The sequence below is a fragment of the Lepus europaeus genome, chromosome 6, assembly GCF_033115175.1.
Source record: "Lepus europaeus isolate LE1 chromosome 6, mLepTim1.pri, whole genome shotgun sequence".
Taxonomy (NCBI): domain Eukaryota; kingdom Metazoa; phylum Chordata; class Mammalia; order Lagomorpha; family Leporidae; genus Lepus; species Lepus europaeus.
The window spans coordinates 51,125,054-51,144,834 of record NC_084832.1 but is presented as its reverse complement, the minus strand read 5'-3'; the positions used below and the strand labels follow the sequence as shown (position 1 = coordinate 51,144,834).

Genomic DNA, 19,781 nt, shown 5'->3' with positions numbered 1-19,781 from the left:
GGATATGGGGTGTGTCTTTCTCTCTTCCTTGTAATCAGAGACCACTAATTGTGTTACAAGTGGAGGCCTAAGAATGAGACTTGCAGGAAGCCCGATAGAAGGACAGATAAAATCAGAAGATGAGAGGAGACCATTTGTGCCCTGGAAACTGAGGTTGTCACCTTCTGAGTTGCACCTGATGCCAGAGATCATCTGGCAGTGGTAGTGGTTGAATCCTGTGACAATAAGCACAATGCTGAGCCCCCGGTACTGGTCAACATCCACCCAGTAGTCACCCAAAAGATTAAGAAACTGCAACAAAGTGTTCCTCTGTGCAGCTGCAGGCAGCCCACCACTCCCTACCAGGTGGTGAACCTTTCAGTGTTCCACCTGTAAACTCAGACAGATCTAGTAGATATATGTTCTAAATTCAGGCCTCTGAATCATTTGGAGTTTGGTTGCTCAGATTATGGGATGAGGGGTGAATACGTTCTTACTCTCAGGAATAGAAATGAAAATAAAAAAAAATGATTATCCCTAATTGTGTGTGTGCCCAGCCTTGCAGCAGCACCTTCAGACCACCTGTCATTTGACAGGAGACCACATGGTATGGCCTAATGCTGGAGACTTGCCTGAGACCATCAGTAGGTGGCAGATATATGCTGAACCACATAAGCCTTCCGAGAATTGAGCAAGTGCTATATACAGTACTGGGATTCATGTGACAGATGAAGAAGTTTTTACTGCAGGGATGTGAGATCTAGTGATGCAGGCTGCTCTCTCTGACCTGTTAGACCCCCTGATGATGATACTAGCCCTGCATGTGGAATAACTTATCACTATGCTTACCTGTACCAACCTACTTGGGAAAGGACAACACTGCTTGCACTCTGAAGGGTATACAGGCCACAACTCAGGAGAAACAGGAAGGCGAAGGAGGGAATAAGGTCACTCAAAAACAGATGTGGGTTGACCTTCTGGCAGTGGGGGTAGATAGGAAAATTCAGCTGGGAAGGCTAATATGATATTGCTATAATTATGGAAACAACCAGAATGATGGTTCCAGCCATTAGAGAAACCAATCCTAGTAAAGCACCCAAGCAGAAAACAGGGGTCTGAACAATACAGTTATGGTATTTTCTAAGTGACCTGAGCCATCTGAAGTGACCACTGACACCTGGACATTTAAATTCGATTAAGGGTGAGGTCAAGATGCTTGCTATTCATTGGTCTCCTTCTATTATTCAGTAAGTTGTTGGCATTAATTGATGCAGGGGACAAATGTACATTATTATATGGCAACCCTAAGAGGTGTTCTGGACCTATGGTAGCCATCGATAGTAATGGGGAACATGCTATCCAGATAAAAGTGAGAATAGAGTGTCTACCACCTTGAAAATATAATGTGTATGTTCTTATCCTACCTGAGTACATACTGGATATTGATATCTTCTAGGGCTTGTAGCCGAAAACTTCAATGGGACAGTTCTGTCTGTGAGTACAGATGGTTAGTGCTGTACTGATGGGGCATGCTGTCCACCAACCATTACAGTTAACCATGCCTGAGTGGGTGATGAACACCAAGCAGCATAAATTGCTGGGCAGTCCTACATTACCAAACCCATTCAGGAACTAGAGAAGGTAAGCATCATTAGGCTTGTACATAGCCCATTCAATTCACTGATATGACTTCTAAGAAAGCCAGATGGGACATGGCAGATGATGGCAGATTACCCAGAGCATAATAAAGATGTCTCTCCCTTGAATGTGGCAGTTCCATTGGCAGGACCACCTGAGACATGAACTCAGGACCTATCACTGTTTTAGATTTAGCCATTGCCTTCTTCATTGATATGCCCTAGCTAAAGTTTGTTGGTTGGAAAAGATTCCAGAAAATTGATGATGCCAAGTGGTTATATCAGTGTCTTCTAATGCAGGATAAAGGATGATTTGGGCTACAGTGAAGTTTTAGCATCTGCCTGAAACCCACCAAGAGGTTCTAGATGCCTGAAAAACTGTAGTCTTTTCACAGGAGCACCCCTGCTGAATACCAGTGGCCATTGGAACTTGATGCAAGGATGGATATGGGGGTAAATGCCCCATGAAAGGTGGCAAGTAGACTTTATTGGACTATGCCCCAATCAAATAGGTCTAAGTACCCGGTTACCTGTGTAGACACTGCTTTGAGATTGCCTTTTGCTATTCCTGTTAGGCAGTTCAAACAGTGAGCAGTCCTGCATACCTTGGAATGATTATGTGGCATACAAAGAAGACCACAGGCTATTCACAGTGACTGTAGGATTCTTTTTACAGGTGGAGGAGGGCAAAAATTGTGCTGCATTTACTGTACCTTCTCCAAATAGCCAGAATTATTCAACAATATAACAGCCTCTTAAAATAAGGCCTCCAAAGGAAAGTCAACTCAGGCTCCATGAAGTGAAACACTGAGACTATGGACTGTGTTATTGAATAAATGACCTCAGGCTAGAGCACCAGCCCTGTGGAGGCTTTGCTGAATTAATAAGAAGCATCCATTAAATTGCAGGTGCAAACCACTGACCTCCAGTTGAAACCAGGTTTTGGAAGACAAAACATTGTGCTAACTGTTCACATGGCCCTTGAGTTCTAGGGGAACATGTTAACTGGCAGTGACCATGGGAAATATAGAAAGCCAGCAAGGCCTGGTTTGCCTTCTGCCACAATGGGGAGCAGGAGTAGAACGTGACCTTCAACTGACTCCATGGGTAATGGTCACTCGGGCCCCTGTTTTGAAGGGACATGGGTAAGGAAGTGGTTGCTACTTTGATCAAGGGCATATTTGCCTTAGCTCTATGGCCAATGCTAGCCTCCCCAATATCTTTACATATAGCAATAGCTATGCCCATTCGGTCTGATGTAAGAGGCTAGGGTGACCCCTTTTGTCAGCTACAGTGTTACCTCACAATAAATCTCTTGATTGTATCTTACTCGATAGCCAGGATTTACCATTATTGGTGCCACTTACTTCTTTGTCTCATTGTCTTTAGTTTAGTTGATGTGATCACCCTGGTGGACTGGGCACATATCGTCACAACATTATCCAACTATTGGCTTGTTGAGTGTGCACAGGGTTTATCTATCATCTCTGCAATTGGACTGCCTTTGAAAGTGACTACAACCACTGACAAAGACTGGACTTGGTTGGAAGGATGGAATTTTCTGACCCTGTATGAAATAACACCTGACCAATGTAAAGATCCTATTATGGGAAAATTATAAGACCAAGCCATGGTTGAGGTATTCTGTGTGGGATCGTCTGGACTGGCTTGCTTTAGAAGCCATAAAGTTATCCCCTTAAGTGTTAAAATATATAAAACAAACACAGAATAGGTCTTATTTGGAGTGGACTCTTGCATCTTTATGTATGAATATGCAAAACATGACTGTTAATACCAAATGGGAAAGAAATAATCCCCACAATACAGTGGGTGCCTATCCCATACCCCTGCGTTCTTTATGGGCCTGTAGTGCCTATGGATAGCCTTAATTAACCTGTGGGTGAGTGGAGGGGGATTGTACATGTGGGTGGCTTTATCGACCTGAGTGAGGGATCTTCACACTTACACAACTGCCTTTCAATTGGGCAGCCTTTACGGTTCAACACCATTTATAATGTACTGCGTGGTAGTTTTACCCACTTGCCTTGTTCTCCCCATATGCCACCACCATAGCCACATTAACTACAAAATGTGTTAGCTTTCCACACAGCCTGAGCCTTCAGTGTGGACAAAAATACATTAGATCTTTTAAATGAGGAGGTATATCAAATAAAAGATTTTTATCACATTAGATATCCTTATAACAGCCCAGAGTGGCATATGTACTATATTAAATTCTAAATTAATACACACGCATGATGCCCATCACAATGTAACCCAAGCTTTTGCTGCTTTAAAACAAGGAATGGTGCACACCAAACAACTGATTGGTGATCCCCTCCAAGACTGGTGGGCATCCCTGAAGGATGGATGTCAGATGGCCTTGCTCGTATTTGGCATTGCATATTCTCTCTTTGTTGCTGTCGTTTGTAGCTTATATTATTGCTGTGGAATTTGGATGCAATGTTTTACACCCCTCACACAGTGATCCTCCTAAAAGATAGCAAACATGTACATTGTGAGGCATGGAGCCCTGAAGGAGTAGAATGTTGGTAAAACAGTCAGTCTGGCTGCCTCACTTTTGTCACTACCACCAAGCAAGGAAGCTGATGTAATTCTGCAGATTATTTTTTATATAAGTATAGCTGTGCAACACACTTCCATCTGTCATGTAACTGCTTAGCTACCTGTCATTATTGTGTATAACCATATAGCAGACCTTAGGGCACGACTGAGCATAGATCCTGTGAATGTGCTTGCCTGCTGCTTTGAAAATAAACAGCATGAATTCACAATGGGATCCACAATTGATCTTTGGCCTGTGTGAATTTGGCCCTGATCTTCCTCAAGCTAAGCTCTCATGTTACACCTACCAGGTTGATTGAGAGTGAAGAAACCAACTATAAAAGCACAGATAGAAATCAATGTCTTAGATAAAGCCCAGGAAGTTTATAGAACAATAAAGTCAAAGTGGTTGGGTGGATTGTGAATTCATATTATGGAATTCACACATAATTTGCAAGAAACAAAAGCAGCAGTAGCAGGATTCCTTATGCAAAAATATAAAGAAGAGACTAAACACCATTCTATAAATATACCAAGTGTAATTAAATCAGTGAATTTCATAATCTTCTCAATTTGTCTACTACTATAACTTCCTTAAAGTCTGTGAAGAATCAGTGTCTGTCATGTTACCTATCCTAATTCTTCAGGGACTGGTGTTGAGCATTCCTTTAAGTATGGAGGAGACCTCATTGGTTTCTTGTTCTATACTTCATTAGCTCCCTTGAATTTGAAACTACTGAAAATTCATAGCCAAGCAATGAGGAGCTCATAACAAAGCCTTAGCCTGTCTGTCCTTTCTCCCTAAGGAAAAACCCCAGCAAAGAGGGGGCTTTCCAGAATATACACAGGTACAAAGTCAACAAATAGTAACACCACTATGGCAGCTTTCAACTCATGGAATTAGGTAACAAATGACTCAACCATTCATTCCTCACTAGGATGATTTGAGACATGTTCCACATGTCTCAGAGGATCTCTAATGAAATAGAGCTCCATTGGTCCTCAGTGAAAACCTTGTCAATATGATACACTTAATGGTTTAGCTTTTTTCCTTAATTTTTAAGTTTCTCAAGAGCTTTTCTCAAACTGTGTGGACCTAAGTCCTTGTTTCTGAATCTAAGAAAGGACCCAACTAATATAGCAGATATGATGTATTGAGATTTTTTTTTTTCGTATTAATGTCATCCCCCTGCAGATGTCAGTTCTTTGATAGTAGAGATTATCGATGTGAAAATTTGAGGAAAGTGATGTGAAAAATGTGAAAAGGATGCTTAAATAAGGCAGGCTTCTTGATTTGCCAATTGTGCTTATGACTAAAGAAATCGACATTGAATAAAAGATGAAGAGAGGAATGAATGATAAAATAATTGTTTAAAGATGTTTTATCAGTTAATCTCTGGTTTTAGTAAGTGAATGTTTTATGTGACATCTGTTAAAAATGTTTGCCAAAAGAATGCTGAACAATTATCAACACCATCCCTTTTCTCTATATTTTGTTCTTTGTCTTTTTATTCCTGGAGGTATGAGAAATGGAAGAAACAGAAAAATTATCTATAAGGTTTGGCAATTTTCCAAATTAGTACATTTTGTCACATTTGTAGCATTAGATGATTGTTAATTGCATATTAGTGTTGTTGGTTTTAATGTGAATAATTTTAATTGCAATATTGCCATGGTAACACTCCCAAAGGTGACATATTAACTTAATCAACATGGTTTGCTTGAAAAATGAATATTTAACCTGTGCTTTGCTAAGAGTATAAAGACTTTTAATTGCTAATAAAAATTGGTAACTTTTTTTTTACATTTTCTATTTGACTTGCGATCTGAAAGCTATGTGTGTTCCTTGAAAAAATTTTAAATGAAAGGCTATTAATTTTACTACATCAGAAATAATGCTCTTTAAGAAGAGATAAGATATTAATGAATTAGATAAGATATTAATGAATTAGTAACTCATTAAAGAATTAATGACTTACTTTTTATTTTTGACAATAGAATAGCTTAAAATAATCATTTCATTTCTTCTTTCCTTCCTTTTTTGTTATTTAACTGAAAGATTCAAGGAACAAATGTGATCAATAGTTTTCTTTTAAAAATTTTCATCAATAAATTTTTACTGAAATCTGGCCTATTTTCTGGCTTCAAAATGTGTTAAACTTACAAGCTGCTGTTTGTCCCTCACAGCAGAACAACACTTTCTCCATTTTAATGAATTATTCTTGGATTTGGAGAAAACTGATTTAGTGCTTAAAATAATTAATTCAATAAATTTTAAATTTGTAAACAAAATATATTAAAATTCACAATGCTTATCTTAAAGCGTTAGCTGATTCTCATAGCTAGATAAATTGTGATTTATAATGCAGTGCATTTTATTGCTATTTTTATTGCAAATCAAATGATACTCTGAACACCTATCTGCACAATGTAATCTGGGAGAAATTTCAGAAAACAGCTCTGATATCTGAGCTTTAAATACCTGATAGGTGCAGCATTTAAATTAGATGCTGAAATTAATACTATTCTGTCTACCTTCACGCTTCCTTAGATGAAACAGACATAAGCAAAACAAAAACAAGCTAGATGCCACTCACTTATTATAGGGATGTCAATGATTGTGAACTTACTGTCCAATGATGTATTTTCACATTTTATATATCATTATATTCCATTTAATTTAAGCCAATGCTAAAGAAATTATTCTAGCTTTATCTAAATGTGTTTAATGTGTAGGTGGAAGAGGAATTAACTACAATTTATCACAAGGGTATTAAAAGTAGCATTGTTTATTCTTTCTCCAAATATTATTCTTTCTCTAAATATCCACAGGCTAAAGCCAGGAGTCAGGAACTCAGTTTATGTCTCTCACATGGATGACAGGGACCCAAGTGCTCAAGCCAACAGCTGCTGCCTCCCAGAGTAATCATTAGCAGGAAGCTGGAGTCAGGAAGTAATGCTGGCACTGAAACAAAAACAGTCTGATATGGGATGTGGGCATAACACATGACACCTTAACTGCTATTCCAAGCAACTACCCCATATTTTCATTACTTTGTTTAAATAATATGGATATTCTTTGAGTAATTCAAGAAATAGAGGCATTGACAAACAGATGATAATTTTATTATTATACTTGAGAGATGAGAAGTGGTTTAAAGATGAAAGTGAAGATGGGAGCACAAATATTGCCAGGGACAGAGAAAGGATTTTGCCTAGATTTCTAGAATCATGCTATGAAACATTTTCCCCTCCTCTTTCTTCCTCATTTCTACCGACTGAACCCCAAAGAAGTAAGTCTACAGATTGTTTTTTTTTTTTTTGATAACTTTGAAGGGTGAAGTTATAGATAGAGTTAAGGTTAGGGGTTAGGGGTAGGGATGTAAATAACAACGGATGACTTGTATTTGTTCAATTAATATCAACATTCATTCATATCTTCTCTAGTATGAAACTAAGAATAAAAAGAATTATATGCTGCCTGTTAATGAGAATTCTAGATGACCATTTCTGCAAACTGAATGTTTTCCTATGAGTTTCGGGTTTTGGGAATGAACCGATTATCAAATGACATAAGTTACATTTTTTTTTCTTGTGGTTAAGGTTGCGATGATAGAGGGGATTTCTCCAAAAAATATTTCAATGTTTGGCTCCAGTTTTGTGGATATTGTAGCTGAATTACTTAATGTTACACTGATGATTATGATGGTTTAAATTTTATTTTTTTGATTTGTCATGAACACACAGAGTAGCTTTTTGGAATGAAAAGTGAATTTTCTATTAATCTCACAATAAATAAGTGCATTAGTTCCCTTACGCAAGAAAAGATATTATACTCTTTATAAATATTTTAATTTAATAAGCAAAATGGTGCTGCATAGTTTAATTATTTCTTATTTTCCTGATATAAATGCAGTTAAATGTATAATTTAAATTTTTATCTGAAACTTGACTATTTAGGTTATTTTCCAACTTTTCATTGATTTTTTCTTATTTTTTAAATTTTTTAAAAAATTATTTGAGATATAGTGTTAAAGAGGGAGGAGGAGAGACAGAGACAGAGAGAGTGAGAGAAAGAGAGCAAGATCTTCCAACCACTGATTCACTGTCCAAATAGCCTCAAAGACTGGGGTTGAGCTAGGCTGAAGCCAGGAGGCCAGAGCTTCTTCTGGGTCTCTCACGTGAATACAGGGATTAAGTAATTGAGGCAAGCAGCCTGCAGACTCGTTTATTTCAGTTGCTACAGCTGCTTATATAGCCAAGGCCAGCCAATCCGGTCAAGGGGTGGTCTATGCCCTAACCAATCACAGCCTATTGCCAGGCAGGCTCCAAAGCCATCCAATCACAGCCTGTTGCCAGGCAGTTTCTTTTGTCAGCGGCCATCTTGACATGACCTTTTCACCTCAGCAGCCATCTTGGCATGACCTTTTCACCTTCTCATTCTACCATAGGTTAAGCCTCTGCCTGTGGTGCTGACATCTCATGTGGGTGCTGGTTCATGTCCTGGCTGCTCCTCTTCCCAACCAGCTCTGTTTATGGCCTACAAAATCAATGGAAGATGACAGAAGTGCTTGGGCCCCTAAATCCATGTGGGAGACTCAGAGGAAGCCCTTGGATCCTGTCTTTGAGTCAGCCCAGCTCTGACTTTTGCTGCCATTTTGGGAGTGAACCAGCAGATGGAAGATCTTTCTGTCTGTAACTCTCTCCCTCAAAGAAATAAATAAAATCTTTAAAAAAATAAACGATATGATTGCCCTAATCCTATCCTACTCTTCTTTTTGTGTAAGTACATTAGACTGATATACTGTTTAATCAACAATTTCATAGACTTGGGTAGGCTTGGGTAGGCTTGTATGACTGTTTATCAGCCACAGTTTTTACTTCGTAAAAGCAAAAGTAATTCTAGGCAGTGCATGGTAAAATGAGGTTATGTGTTTTAAAGGTAGTTTATCCAGAATTCCTATCCTGATCACATGATTATGCTGCTCCCTTAGTATTGGAGTCATCGATGTAAATCTACTTCTTTCTCCTTTGGTCCCTATAAAAATTTATTCATGGGGCTGGCACTGTGGTGCAATGGATAAAGCAGCTGTCTGCTGTGTCAGTATCCCATATGGATGCCAGTTCAAGTTCCAGCTGCTCCACTTCTGATCCAGCTCCCTGGTAACGGCCTGGGAACACAGATTAGGATGGTCCAAATCCTTGAGACCCTGCATTCAGATAGGAGACCTGGAAGAGTCTCCTAGTTCCTGGCTTTACCTGGCTCAGCCCTGGCCATTATGGCCATTTGAGGAGTGAGCCAGCAGATGGAAGATTTTTCTCACTCTTTCAAATAAAATAAATAAATCTTGAAAATAATTCATTCACTCTGCATTTTTGAAATGCTTACTGTTCTAAGCATTGGAGATATATTGTACAAACAAAACCATAACTCGATATTGGGTGGTCAGAAAATTTTTCTTAGGAAATATGCTCTAATTTCATGGAGAAAGAATATTCATTACACTACAAAGCTCTAGGGCAGGAAAAAAAAAAAACTATAGCATTTATTTAATAAAAAGAAGGCCAGTGTTACTAAAATGTAATTAGGGAGGAAAACATATAAGGATTCTTCAAAATGCTTGTGGAAAAATGGAATTAAATGATAATGTGCATCCCCCATGAACTTTTTGGAGACTCCTTGTATATGATAAATGGTAAATGAGGAGGACCAAATCAGATCATGTATGTTTTACATTTAATGTGAAAATAATGCCATAATGTCATTAATCAAGTGATTTTTATCTACATAATTGCAATCTGTCCAAAATCCAAGGAGCTAGCATTAGAAGGCACTCCATTAAATAAATAAATGGAAATGAAAAAGCAGAGTAATGAGTCCTAGGATGAACAGTAATAAATGATTTAGACAAATTTGTTTCAAATAGTTCATGGGAAACACATACTATAAAAAAAAGTCATGCATGGATTTCAAAATGTTTGCCCCAAAATGAACATTTTAGTTCAATTTTTCTATCCTTGAACAAAGAAAGATAAAGTGGGAAGTACAGTTTTCTTGGAATGAAATGAAAATATTCTTGAAGGAGAAATAAATATTTTAAGGTGATATAGAGTGTATTAAAATGGTACAAAAGGAAGAACTGTTTTCTTTCAAATAAGTAGTGTAGTTTGAAATAATTTCTCAGCCATTGCTGAGACACAGTTGGTTACACCACTGCCGGAGACACCAGCATCCCATATGGATGGTGCTTTCAGTCCTGGTTGATCCACTTCCAAATTTTGCTCTCTTGGACTATGTATAATTTTTTAAACATTATTGTACTCAGTTTGGTAACATTTCTTGAGCAGTTTTGTATCTGTGTTTGTTAGCAATACTAGCCTATGGTTTTTCTCTATCTGGGATATATTTGGTTTTGGCATTAATGTTATGCTAGTTATAGGAAGAGTACATGTTCCCTTTTTTTTACTATTTCATGGAAGAAATGATAGAGAACAAGTATCCCTTCTTATTTGGACAATTTGTTTTTGTTATTGTTTCTCTCTCTTTAAAGTTTTATTTATTTATTTATTTACAGAAAGAGCCATCTTCCATTTGCTTTTTCACTCCACAAGTGACTGCAACAGCCAGGGTTGAGCCAGGTGGCAGCCAGGATCCAGGAGCTTCTACCTGGTCTCCCATGTAGGTTGCAAGGACCCAAACACTTGGGTCATCTTTCACTGCTTTCCCAGGCCATTAGCAGGGAGCTGTGTGGGCTTGTCCTACAAGGCCCATAAGCTGTTGGGATGGTGGGGTGATGGTGTTCTTCTACAAGAAGCACCAGAGACAGTTTCGGCAAACATGTCTGTTTATTAGCAGTTAGGCATAAGCTTTTATGGGGCAGGCAAAGGGGAGAAGCTAGCTCATGGAGGCACACTAATTCTATAGGATAAAGCTGATACTGGTGCCCCTATGCTTTCCAGTCAGCTTGAAGGTCATGTAGTCCACATAGCCTTCCAGGTGGTCTTGCATCTGGGCCACATCAGGGAGCTGTTTACCTAGTTGACAATTACAAGGCCCCTCAATAGGAAGTGCCTGGGGCTCCTTTCACTTGCTGGCAGTCAGGTCATATGTGGAGGTCTCAGTGTGTTGAGCCCTCTACCAGGGTTTTTCCTGGGGGAGGGGGGCATGATGTGCCATGAGCTCTTAACTTTCTGTATGGGCTAGGCAGACAATCTGCCAGCCAGCCAGGCACAGGATCACCCATAGAGCTTTACTGAAAGTGGAGCAATCAGGACACCAACTGGCACCCATATGAGATACTGGTATCACAGGTGATGGCTTTCCCTGCTACAAAGCAATGCTGGTCCCAGGAAGAATCTTAGTGTGGGCAGCTGGCTATGAAAGAATTAAACTTTGACACAACAAAGATGAAACTTATTTCCACCCATGCAAGCTGGCCAGCTCCCCGGCTCTGAATCATGGGCCTAGAACCACCTCTCCATCTCTGCCAATAAGACCCAAGTCAAGCCAAAGGGCCAAACAATTGGCCCTGTTTTCAAGTTTGGGCTTTTACACAGCCATCCAAAGACAAAGATCCTTCTTATCTTGGTTACTCTTGTGGTTTGTCACCCCTAATCCTCCCAGTTTCCAGCTTTGCCTCAAGCTTGCCCTGGTGCTGGCTCAGCCACATCATTCCTTCATAAGACCCCTTTGTCTGGCTGCAACTCACCACTCTTATTTTCCACTGCCTTCCCAACTCCACGTTTCTCCTGCAGGGAGAAATGAAGGGATGAGAGAGTAAAGACTCTCATATGCTCCCACTGGAAAAGCACAGGGCATCACCCCAGAACCACCTTCCAGTGACAGTCCCCTTTAACATTTTTATTTTAGATTAATTAATTTATGTGAAAGAGTGACAAGAGATGGAGAAGCAAAGATAAAGAGATATTCCATTTAACAGTATACTCTTTAATTGCCTGCAATATCAGAGGCTGGACCAGGCTGAAGCCATGAGCCAGGAACTCCACACGGGTTGATAAAGACCCAAGGACTTAAGACACCATCTGTTGCCTCTCAGGCATATTAACTGGAAGTTGAATCAGAAGTGGAGATGAGACTTGATCCCAGGCAGAATATGGAATACAGGCATATCAAGCAGCAGCTTGACATGCTGATCCATGATGCCTGATCCTTAACTTTTTTTTGAATAATAAATGAAATATTTGGGGCTTGCTGCTTTCTTAAAAATAATATTTCATTTTATGTCTTTAATAACTGTTTTATTTATTTTTATTACAAATGGAGAAGGACGTAAGCATACAGGGAAACATCTACCTACTGCTGGTTTACTCTTCAGATGCCTGAAACAGCCAGGGATTAGCCAGGTGGGAACAAGGAGCTTGGAACTCAATTGAGGCCTCCAACATGGGTGATATGGATCAAGTACTTAAGCCATTACCTACTGCTTCAGAAGCAGATCTGTAACTTGAACCAAGGCACTCTAATATGAGATGCACACATCTCAAGGTCTGTCTTTCTAACACCCATATCTCATTACTCTTTATGTAATGTTTATATTTTCATTGTTTCAATAGTAAAACAAAAAGCAAAAACATGCTGGCCTAATAGTATGGTGTTACTTTGTTTACAATTTATGCAACTTATTTTTACATCCATCTAACTGTTGGGCTTTTCAATGTGCTTTATCTTTTGATAGAAGTTCCAAAGTAGAATATTAGAAAATCAAACACATATAAAAGTCTCCAGTTGTGTTATATCAGTGATTCAAAAATCATTCATTAATGTCATTGCTATCAGTAATGAAACAATTTAAAATAGTAACTCTTACTTTGAATAAAGCAAAGTACAATCTTCCTTGATTTATATTGTAACAACATTTATGAAAAATAAGTTAAATCAAAATAATTTGTATCAGATCTTCTGTATATTAAATTTCTGCAAAACAACACATATTATATGTGAAATGCAATTATAGACTCCAGCCTCAGGTGAGGAAAAAAACCTACTATTTAAAACATGCTAATTCTGGAAAGACATTGTTCTTCTGTTTAGACTTGTTCTCTTTGTCATAGAATATCTAAAACTGATAAATTTCTTTCACCAGATTTCATTAAGGTAAAGCAGTTTTTTTGTCAATTGCCTTTACAAATTTCCGAAAGTAATTCCTCAGTGTGAACCTTTGCAAATCAAGAACATTGTGTCAGTCATTGACTCCTACAATCATTTCTGAATAACAACCTGAATAATCATATACAACTCTCATACTCATCTATCTAAAATATGTTAATATTCCATTTTCTTTAGATAAATGTGTAACTTTTCAAAGCATATTTGTTCTTACTCAGCCAACTCTGTAGCCTTCCATTCTTATTCTGCTGTCTATATTAGAATTATTTCAAAATCTCACATGTCAAACAAAATTCTAGAATGGTCTTTGCCCATGCTTTTCCTATTGCTTGGAGTTATCACTGCTCATCTTTTTATATCATCAATTCTTAATCACCTTTTAGTTCTTATATTAATTATTATTATTACCCATAGAAAAACTTTCTTGAACTCACAGATTGAGTAATCACCATAATTTACATTATTTCATAATTCAACATTTCTGCTTTTTTATAGCAGCTTTCAGTTATGTTTTTGCGTTATTTTACTTTCTACTACTTAAGTAGTTGTAGTGATTCATCTGTTTGTATTTAACCATATCTGAATAGCATCTAAAACGTTATACTTTCTTAATAAATATGTATTGCGTAAATTATAAAATTAATGATGGAGGAACACATAACAACTCAATGGACTGAGTTGTAAAATAAGGCAAAAATGTCACTAGTAAAAAGAAGATAGGAAAATTCATCATAGAAATTAAAATGATGTGTGAAGGCAGAGAAATCAAGATACCCTGACACCAAAATAACATATACCAAGAGTTATAATGTAGGAATTTAGGTAATGAAAAGATCACAGGGTTCAAGATGGATAACTTTGAACTACAGAGATGATAAAGATCATATTAGAAATCAGGAGGATTGCTCTGACAATAATAAATGAGCTAAATCATGGCATGTCTAGCTGTTCAGATACCATTTGCTTATACGCTGTAATACTCCAAGAAAGTAAATTGAGGCTATGACTAAGGAATTTCCTCTGTTAAATATTAGGAACTGCTCAAATCTTAGGATGCTTATCTGCAAGGTGAATTTTGACTTTCTGTATTTCTTCTTTTATGTCTTCAGAGAGACAGAAATGTTTATAGCCTTTAGAAAAATAACACATAAGTAGGTAAAGTAATTCTACACAGGGAATTATGAACTCAATTTTATTTCATATTTATGTAAAAAACTTCAAATAGGATCCTAACTGACACAAAAGAAAAGCAAGCAAATTATCTTTCAACTGAAGCATATAAACTGGAAATGAAGTCTACACCACAGGGTCTTATTCCATGTAGCATATAAAAAAGGTATTTAAGAGGAAATTAAATTGAGGTATATTCAGTATAATGTTAATTGATATAGAAAATGTCAACTGAAGTTGCCCATAATTGTTAGAGATGAGCAAATGATTCAAAGTAATTTGGGTTATGATGGTATTGATCACTCAAATTTTTTGCACTCCATTTTATACTGTGTCCTTGGGAACACAGTAAAACAACAATAAAAAAGTAATTTAAAACATACTTAATCAAGTCTTTATTTTAGATGTCCTGGATTTATTTTAACCTTACAGAAAGAAATATATATGTACAATAACCTCTTAAAAGTTAACAGAGGTATTACTGTCAATTCTGCAAAAAATAGATAATGATTTTATGCACTAATCTACTCTCAATTTTTCTACTTTTCCTTGATGAAAATCATAACATCTAATGCAAAAAATAAATAAAACTAAAGGCATGCTTTTCATAAATATTTATTGAGTATTAAATTTAAATTATAGCATCAAGCTTTGCCTGAAAAAATAATAAGGGTATTTAGTTCAATATTCATATTGATCCTAACATACTACTTAAGGTAGTGACATGATACTGGAAACTTCAACAAGGCAAGATGCCTGAAAATGAGGGAATTTTAGTCAAGTGTTAAAGAAAATTATACTGATTGAATTATGTTACTATTGAATGAAATTGTTGTAGTTGATCTATAATGACAGCACATAAAATACTTAAGAAAAAAGAACACATCTGTTGTAAGATTGGGATTTTCTGTTGCAGACTCACAGCCAACTAATGCACCCAGAGGACAAGATGAGAAGGTGGGGAGTGGAAGGCATCTTTCAGGCAGAAGAAAAAGAAAACCTCAAAACTGAGATTTGAAACCATATAATGTTGGAAAATCCAGAGACCAATCAGTATAAAAACACATACAGTGAATGAGGTATTTAGAATTAGGAAGACCATACCTGAAGTGGTTAGCAACTTTTAAAATGCTTTAAGTAAGGAATAGTTTATCAAACGTTTTGAGGTAAGTAAATAAAATAGTCCAAATTACATATGAAAAAATGAGGTAGGGGCGGCACCGTGGCTCACTTGGTTAAACCTCCACTTGCAGCGCCAGCATCCCATATGGGCGCTGGGTTCTAGTCCTGGTTGCTCCTCTTCCAGTCCAGCTTTCTGCTGTGGCCCAGGAGTGCAGTGGAGGATGGCCCAAGTGCTTGGGCCCTGCATCCACATGGGAGACCAGGAGGAAGCACCTGGCTCCTGGCTTCAGATCAGCACAGCGCGCTGGCCTTAGCAGCCATTTGGGGGGTGAACCAGCAGAAGGAAGACCTTTCTCTCTGTCTCTCACTGTCTAACTCTGTCTGTCAAATAAAAAAAAAAAAAAAAAAAAAAAGGTAAAAAGAGAAGCACCTCTAAAAATACTAGGTAGGTAATTTCCCAGAAGGTACCAACTGAATTCATACAGAAAGCCAGACCAATAATCTAGAGGGAAGTGAAGTGGAAAAGTTACAGCTAAAACAGAGAAAAAATGTGACAGATATAGAGAGTAGAACATTACAAAACCCCCTGACCTGTTACTTGAGTTGAAATCTGTGAACCAATGAAAGGAGTCAAGAGTGAATCACAGCTTTCTGTTAGGTACGTTATGTCATTCAATACATGCTGGAGAGAGTGGCGACCATCTTTTGTGGTGGGAGAGCATGGGTTGGGATGTGTTAGTGTCATACCACATGTCTGTCCATTGTGACATATGTTTTATGTATGGTCTGAAACTCAGAAGAGCAAGATCTGTTTTGCTTTGCATTTGATCACCAAAGAAGTTATTCCCAGTTCTCAAGTACTTTTACCCCAATGACTCAATATTTCCCCTTGAAGTTTCCATTGCTGCCCTAATCCTTTTCAATATAAACATCATTTTGTGTAGGTTTAACCATGTAGTTTGGCAGCTCACTCCATTGCGGTCTTTAGTCATATTTTCTTGTTTTATTATTTATAGTAGGAAATGCTCTTGCAATTTGGGCTATTACTGTAGGCTGCCTATCCCTGCCTGATTTTTGTCTTCTGTTACAGTGTTGTGAAACTATTGATTGTTCTTTTTCAGGATTGTACTGGCTACTCAGGGTTTTTGTAGTTCCATTAAAAAAATTGTAGTAATTTTTCTAGCTTTGTAAAAAAATGTGATTAGATTAGGGATCACATTGAATCTACAAATTGCTTTATGTATACATACATTTCAATGATAATAACTCTTCTAATTCAAAAACATGAGAAATTCTTTTCCATTTCTTTGTATCCTCTTCAATTTCTTTCATAATTTTTGTATCTACTTATTTGATTAACTTCATCAAAATTCAAATAATCTCATATGGCTGTGATTCATTTTCTCCATAATACAGCAATTTTGCCACTTTATAGGCTCACTAATTGTCTCATTTTCTGAAGACATAAATGAACATAGTTTCAAACTTTTGCAAAGGCATTTAACTTCCTTTTACTTTTAAACTTGTATTTTACCACATTATTTGCTTATAAAATAAAGATTCAATTTTAGGGTCCATTTATTACTGTATCTGCATTCTTTTGGCTATGACAATTATTTTTTCAGTTCTTATGCTGATGTGATATTAATACAAAGAAAACAGATTCAATATTGTTTCACAGATAAGATTTTAAGAATATAATGATTTTTAATTTCCATTGTAGAGTTCCTTCATCTCATCTCCTTGGTTAAATTTATTCTCAGATATTCACAAAAATTTTTGTAGGCAGGACATGAGATTTTCTCCTTGATTTCTTTTTCAGATGCTTGACTATGGGTGTGTGACAATAGTACAGATTTTGTACGTTGACTTTGTATATTGCAACTTTGCTCGATGTGTTTATTAGTTTTAAAACCTCTTTGGTGAAATTTTAGGAATTTTTTAATGATATCATTCCATCTGTGAACTGTAACAATTTAACTTCCTCCTCTTGAATTTGGATGCCCTTTACTTCTTTCTCTTAGCTAATTTCTCTAGCTGGAACTTCTTACTGTGTTGAATGACAGTTGTGAAAAAGGACATCATTGTATTATTCAAGATCTTAGACACAAAATTTCAGCTTTCCCCTCTCAATAAGATGTCAACTGTTGGTTTGTTGTATATGCCCTGTATTATGTTGAGGCATGTTCCTTCATTTTCTAATTTCTTTTTTTTTATTAAACTTTTATTTAATGAATATAAATTTCCAAAGTATAGCTTATGGGTTACAATGGCTTCCCCCTCCCAAAACTTTCCTCCCACCCACAACCCTCCCCCCTCCCGCTCCCTCTCCCCTTCCTATCACATCATGATTCATTTTCAATTCTCTTTGTATACAAAAGATCAGTTTAGTATATATTAGGTAACGGTTTCAACAGTTTGCCCCCCATATAGTAACACAAAGTGAAAAGAAAAGAAAAAAACATACTGTTGGAGTACTAGTCATAGCATTAAATAAGGGTGTACAGCACATTAAAGACAGAGATCCTACATAATATATATATTTTTTTAATTAATTAATTTTCTATGCCATTTCCAATTTAACACCAGGTTTGTTTGTTTTTTTTTTTTCATTTCCAATTATCTTGATATACAGAAGATCGATTCAGTATGTAATTAGTAAAGATCTCATCAGTTTGTACCCACGCAGAAACACAAAGTGTAAAAATACTGTTTCAGTACTAGTTATAGCATCACTGCACATTAGACAATACATTAAGGACAGATCCCACAGGGGATGTAAGTACACAGTGACTCCTGTTGCTGACTTAACAATTTGACACTCCTGTTCATGGCGTCAGAGTCTCTCATTTTCTAATTTCTTCATAGTTTTTCAAATCATGAAGTGCCATTGAATTTTATCAAGGACTTTTCTGCATCTATTGATTATGATCCTGTGATTTTTTTCTTTCGTTCTGTTCATGTGGGTGTCACATTTGTTGATTTGCATAGGTTGAACTACCCTTGAGTCCCTGTATGAATACCATTGGATCATGTTAAATGATCCTTTAAAGGTGCTGTTAGACTCCATTTGCCAGTATTTTGTTGAGGATTTTTGTATCCATGTTCATCAAGGATATTGCCCTTTGGTGTTTTTGTGTCCTTGCCTGGTTTTGGTAACAAAGCAATGCTAGCTTTATGGAATGGATTGGGAAGAATTCTCTATTGTTTTCCTTTTTGAAATAATCTACAGAGAAATAATATTAAATTTCCTTAAAATGTTTAGTAGAATCCACAACTTTTCTTAGAGCTGAGGTTTGTTACTGTTATTATTAATTAATATTATTGATACAATCTCACTATTTATTATTGGCCTATTCAGGTAATATATTTCTTTCATAATTTAGGAAATATATGTTCAAATTTTTTCCATTTTTTACTAGTTTGTCAATATTTGTCATACATTATTCATATAATATCTATCAATCCTTTGTATTTCTTTTTTTTTTTTTTGACAGGCAGAGTTAGACAGTGAGAGAGACAGAGACAGAGAGAAAGGTCTTCCTTTTTTCCGTTGGTTCACCCCCAAGTGGCTGCTGTAGCTGGTGCATTGCGGCCGGTGCGCTGCACCTATCCGTAGACAGGAGCCAGGTGCTACCTCCTGATCTCCCATGCGGGTGCAGGGCCCAATGACTTGGACCATCCTCCATGGCCTTCCCAGGCCACAGCAGAGAGCTGGACTGGAAGAGGAGCAACCAGGACAGAATCAGGTGCCCCAACCGGGACTAGAACCCAAAGTGCTGGTGCCGCAGGCTAAGGATTAGCCTAGTAAGCCGTGGCAACAAAGAACTGTACTGACTGTGTTGGCCGGGACTCGAACCCGAGTCAACTGCTTGGAAAACAGCTATGCTCACCACTATACCACCAACGCAATCCTTTGTATTTCTATGAGGTCGGTTGTAATGTCTCCATTTTGTTTCTATTCCTAGTGTATTTGAAACTTCTTTTTTCTTTTTGGATTAATTTCTTTAAAACCAAAGTTTCTTTTTTTAAACTCTTTTTTTTTATTTATTAAACTTTTATTTAATGAATATAAATTTCCAAAGTACAGCTTAAGGATTACAATGGCTTCCCCCCTCCCATAACTTCCCTCCCACCCGCAACCTTCCCCTTTCCTGCTCCCTCTCCCCTTCCATTCACAT

The 19,781-nt window shown here is 37.2% G+C and overlaps 1 non-coding gene across 1 annotated transcript; it reads right to left on the bottom strand.

The window, feature by feature from the left end:
• Window positions 1-19,438: 19,438 nt before the first annotated feature.
• On the bottom strand, window positions 19,439-19,510 carry TRNAG-UCC (transfer RNA glycine (anticodon UCC)). The gene has a single exon. It is a non-coding gene; the product is annotated as a tRNA-Gly (tRNA).
• Between the last annotated feature and the right edge of the window lie 271 nt (window positions 19,511-19,781).